This window comes from Giraffa tippelskirchi, chromosome X, assembly GCF_054371585.1.
Source record: "Giraffa tippelskirchi isolate mGirTip1 chromosome X, T2T-mGirTip1v1.2.pri, whole genome shotgun sequence".
Lineage (NCBI taxonomy): Eukaryota > Metazoa > Chordata > Mammalia > Artiodactyla > Giraffidae > Giraffa > Giraffa tippelskirchi.
In genome coordinates, this window is record NC_137289.1 from 122,962,860 (window position 1) to 122,968,859 (window position 6,000).

Sequence of the window (6,000 nt, forward strand, 5' to 3'; positions counted from 1 at the left end):
CCCGGAATATGTCTCTGTCCTTAACTCTTTTGTCTCTCTTTTTATCTTTTATGTTTTGTCCTACCTCCTTTCGAAGACAATGGGCTGCCTTTCTGGGTGCCTGGTGTCCTCTGCCAGTGTTCAGATGTTGTTTTATGAAATTTGCTCAGCGTTCAAATGTTCTTTAGATAAATTTGTGGGGGAGAAAGTGGCCTCCCTGTCCTATTCCTCTGCCGTCTTGGGACACCCCCCCCAAGTGTGTTCTTTACCACTAGTGCCACCTCAGTCGTATGAGAGTCCCATAAAATATGATACCCAAAAGACAGTCAGGTAATTGAAGCTTATATGACATCCTGGGCTTAGAAAAGGAGTTAGGGGTCTGAAGATGCAAAGTGAAGGAAAGCCATTCACAGGAAGTTAGAGGACGTGCTTAGAAACCAAATTTGTCCTGTTACACAAATAAGTTTCATAGGTAAAATGTCATCTCTGCTAATAGCTCTCTTCCTGATACAGGATCCTGTTCCAGTGTAAAATTTAGGCTGTTGAGGGGGAGGTAAAGACGTTTCCTGAATATGTTGGGTTTTGATTGCCTTTAGGCCAAAATAATCTTTATGCCAAAAGACATACTTTGGGATAGAAAAATACATAGTAACAGGAATACAAACAGAGTTTTAATAACAGGTATATCTCCTGTAAAGGTTCAGTGGTAATAAAGAACCTACCTGCCAATGCAGGAAACGTGTGTTTGATCCTTGGGTCAGGAAGATCCCTTGGAGAAGGCAATGGCACCCCACTCCAGTATTCTTGTTGGGAAATCCCATGGACAGAGGAGCTTGGCAGGCTCTAGTCCACGGGGTCGCAAAAGAGTTGACACGACTTAGCGACTAAACAACAACATACCTCCTATATATGTGGGAGGTCCCAGGAAAACTGAGTTTCTCCTCAAAATGACCCGAGCCACCATCTTATATACCACCTTGAGCTAGAGACAATGAAGATGTTCAGTGTGGGGTGCAGTTATGGGAAGTTACCGGGCAGAGAGTGCTTCCCAGGTGGCATAGTGGTAAAGAATCTGCCTTCCAATGCAGTAGATGCAAGAGAAGCCAGTTGGATCCCTGGGTTGGGAAGATCCCCTGGAGTAAGAAATGGTTATCCACTCCAGTATTCTTGCCTGGAAAATTCCATGGAAAGAGGAGCCTGGTGGCTATGTCCATGAGATCGCAAAAGTGTGCCACAGGAGTGAGCACGTGCACACACACACACACACACACACACACACACACACAAGGCAAAGCACAGTAAATAAGGATATGTTTATTATGTAGATTTAAGTCATTGCCCTCTTTATTGATAAGAGTTTCTATAGCGTTAAGGTCATCCTTCCTTTTCTGATATAGATGGGGAGACATCCTTAGAAATGGAGATTGCCCATATGAATGTAAATGTCATTTACAAAAGGGTAACTTCTGCTTCTGGAGAAGGAAATGGCAACCCATGATAGTGTTCTTGCCTGGGGAATCCCATGGACCAAGAAGTCTGGTGGGCTACAGTCAATGGGGTCACAAAGTTTCATACATGACTGAACACACAGTGCAAACACACACACAACTTCTACTTGGTTTTCTGAGTTTCTTCTGTGACTGCTCTTTCTTTAAAATAACCAGTTTAAAATAATTCTTAAGCCAAAGAGGCATAATTTGAGGTGACAAATTTTGCTCTACTTTTGTACAATGGATGATAGAATTGAATTAATGTTACTTTTCGTAAGTGTGGTGGGGTTGATATGGGTTTGTATCCTATTACAGGGAGAGACATAATGAAATGTTTAGAGGTAAAATATAATATTCTCAAGCTAACATCAGATTGTTTGATAACAGAGAGATAGGCATGTGTGTGTGTGTTTATGGAGAGAGAGAGAACTGGCCTTGTGGTACACTGATGTGTTGTCCTGTGCTCAGTCACTTTGTCATGTCTGACTGTTTATGAACCCATGAACTATAGCCTGCTAGGCTACTCTGTCCATGGAATTTTGTACATTCATAGTTGGTACATTAATTCAGTACACTGGCTTTTCAACGTTTCTCTGAGTTTGATACTTTTCCCACAAAAATGCAAAAAATAAAATACAAATTAAAAATTTGGGTTAATTGCTTGCAGACATTATCAGCATATCTGTATATATGAAGCTGTAAAGATTTTAAAAGTATGTGAATTGTGAACTTCTAGATGTTCAATATGGATTTAGAAAAGGCAGAGGAACCAGAGATCAAATTGCTACCATCTGTTGGATCATTGAAAAAGCAGGACAGTTCGAGAAAAAACATCTACTTCTGCTTTATTGATTACACTAAAGCCTTTGACTGTGTGGACCACAACAAACTGTGGAAAATTCTTCAAGAGATAGGAATACCAGACCACGTTACCTTCCTCCTGAGGAATCTGTATGCAGGTCAAGAAGATCCAGACATGGAACAAGAGTCTGGTTCCAAATTGGAAAATAGTATGTCAGGGCTGTATATTGTCGCCATGCTTATTTAACTTACGTGCAGTGTACCTCATGCAAAATTCCAGGCTGGATGAAGCACAAGCTGGAATCAAGATTGCCAGGAGAAATATCAATAATTTCAGATATGCATATGGCACCACCCTTATGGCAGAAAGTGAAGAGGAACTAATGAGCCTCATGATGAAAGTGAAAGGAGGAGAGTGAAAAAGTTGGCTTAAAACTCAGCATTCAGAAAATGAAGATCATGGCATCTGGTCCCATCAGTTCATGGAAAATAGATGGGGAAACAGTGGAAACAGTGACAGACTTTATTTTTGGGGGGGGCTCCAAAATCACTACAGATGGTGACTGCAGCCATGAAATTAAAAGACATTCTTTGGAAGAAAACCTATGACCAACCTAGAGAGCATATTAAAAAGCAGAAACATTACTTTGCCAACCAAGGTCCATCTAGTCAAAGCTCTGGTTTTTCCAGTAGTCATGTATGAATGTGAGAGTTGGACTATAAAGAAGGCTGAGTGCTGAAGAATTGATGCTTTTGAACTGTGGTGTTGGAGAAGACTCTTGAGAGTCCCTTGGACTGCAAGGAGTTGCAACCAGTCCATCCTAAAGGAGATCAGTCCTGAATGTTCATTGGAAAGACTGATGTTGAAGCTGAAACTCCAATACTTTGGCCACTTGATGTGAAGAACTGACTCACTTGAAAAGACCCTGATACTGGGAAAGATTGAAGGCAGGAGGAGAAGGGGATGACAGAAGATGAGATAGTTGGATGGCATCACCGACTTGATGGACATGCGTTCAAGCAAACTCTGGGAGTTGGTGATGGACAGGGAAGCCTGGTGTGCCGCAGTCCATGGGGTTGCAAAGAATCGGACATGACTGAGCAACTGAAATGAACTGAAAAATTTTAATATTTTATCTTTTTTCCATAAATAATTTTAAACCAGAGATCCATGAAACATGAATTTGAAGAAAACAGTGTATGTCTGAATAGCAAAAGTCTTGTGTGTAGTGAGTATCATCTCATTTTCTTCTTTGTTACATGTATGTGTGTTGTGTGCTTAGTCTCTCAGTCGTGTCCAACTCTTTTCCACCCCATGGACTGTAGCCAACCGGGCTCCTCTGTCCATGGGATTCTCCAGGTTAATAATAGTGGAGTGGGTTGCTATGCCCTTCTCCAGGGGATCTTGTCAACCCAGAGATCGAACCCAGGTCTCCTGCATTGCAGGCGCATTCTTTACCATCTAAGCTACCGGGGAAGCCCATTACACGTATAGTCTATTTTCAGTGAGTCTCTCTGTGGTTACAAGGGACATTCTGATATCAGCATTCAGTTCTCTCCTTGAGTCCATAGAATAAATGCAGAGAAATCATAGTTGACTATGAAAGAGAGTTTGGCTTAGCTTAGGCTTTCAAGAAATGTTCACAGTATTTTTAAAGGACTGTGATAAAATTAATACTAGAGTAGATTAATGTCTTTAAATTGGGATTTTTTCAACTCTTGAGACCATTTATCTCTAATTAGTTTCAAGGAAACTATTATATAATGTGTCACCCAAGTTGAGCTAACAGTAACATATGGATATCCATACATCAATTATGTTTTGTTCTTTTTATACTATGAAATCTCATTATGAGAATACTGAATAATTATAAGTTTTGCTTAATCTCACAGTAATATTACTTAATATTCTATTTTTATATCAGGTTTAATATTGCAATGGGGAGAGACACATTTATTTTAGAAACTGTAACCAAATTGGATACATTGATTGTATTGAAATGAAAATTAAATGATCTGTTTAAAAGTATTCTTGCAAGACCTAGTAACTGGAAAGAAAATATTTTTAATGAAAACTAATATTTTGTAATTTCATTTTTACTACTAATGTGTGTATTTCATACTTTTATGTTAAAAAAGCTAAAATTTTAATTATTCTTTCCCCTTCTATTCTTCAGAAATCTATTCTTCTGTCCCAGTAAGTATACTACTTTATAATACTATCTCAAGTGCAATTCTGATAGCATTTATGCTATCATACAAATTGGTTGTCTACTCTCACCTCTCTTATAAATTATAATCTTAGAGTAATAGATTACCTTTGCAGGCTAGATATTTAATAGTCTCCCACCTAGCTATGCACCAGTAAATCCTTTATTCATAAATGCTTTGGTTCCACCAGTGTTATGTGATGTCAGGTTTTCTATAGAAACTTTTATTTGTAAAAATAAGTTTACAGGATTCATGTCAGAATCATATTTAGAAAATCCTCCAGTCTAAAATCTTCTGTAGTTTAGCAATTTTCTGGAAAGACATCCAAAAAAACAAGTTTTACCTAATACACTGATGCTAGTTAACTGCTCCTTTTGTTTTTACGGTTCTTTAAGATAGATTTCTAAATATGGTATATATTAGTTTCACATTTTTAAATTTTGAGGTACTCTGTAGAACATTACAAAATTTATTATAGTGGTTCACTTCCTGGAAGGAAAACGTGCTATTTTGTGAGGAGTTTATATTTATGATAATGGCTTTAGTTTGCAAAGCTCATTCAGGTGAATTATCCACATCAACAAATGTTTAATGTGTACTTACTGTGATCCATGTACAAGGTTATGTACTAGAGATGCAAGGAAAAGGAGGAAGAGAGAAGGACTCCCTCAGGGAGGAGTAGAAAGCATGGCCTAAAATTCAAGGACTTAATAAAGGTCACTGATCCATTATAATTCTTTTAACTTTTACCATTTACAGCTATTTAAACCTAAACAAAACAAAACAAAACAGTATAGAATCACTAGTATATCCAAAACTCCAGGTTCAAGATATGATTTTTCCATATGTGATTGGTATATTTTTGATTTAGAATAAAATATTATAGATATACTTGAGAGCCCTCTAAGTCCATGGCATTTTCTTTACTGCTTAGTTACACCATGTCTAAAGTTTGACTATACTTTAACATCAATATTTTTATTAATTAAGACCTTTGTTTACAGTTAGAAACAATATCCTAGTTTTTGTTTATATTATGAACTTGCATAAATAATATATTTCCTATTCTAACTTTCATTTTTCATTCAGTGTTATGTTTTTCCCCTCAAAAGATTTGGAATTTTAGACTTTTAGTAATCAAAGGGCTAACATTCCTACTTGAGCGATCACAGTCTTATATTTAATAGCTCTGTCCCTGACAGAAAGCAAAATTGATAAATTCAAAGCATTGGTTCTGATTGTATTTTATGTCATCTCCATGTACTTATCATCTATATTTTAATTGCACTTTATTTTTTACTTGGCCTCCAAATTAGTCACACAATTTTACTGTATTTAACAGTTAATCCTTCCTGGATTTATCAATGTGTATATCAGTTTCTTTCCTCAGTGTTGTTCTTTAATTCCACTTCTTCAGAGTGCATTTAATTCCTTCACTAAGAAACCTATTCCTTAGAAGTTTTACTATTGAGGGTCTCTTGGTAGACATTTCTCTCTTTGTCTGAAAATGTCATTTCTT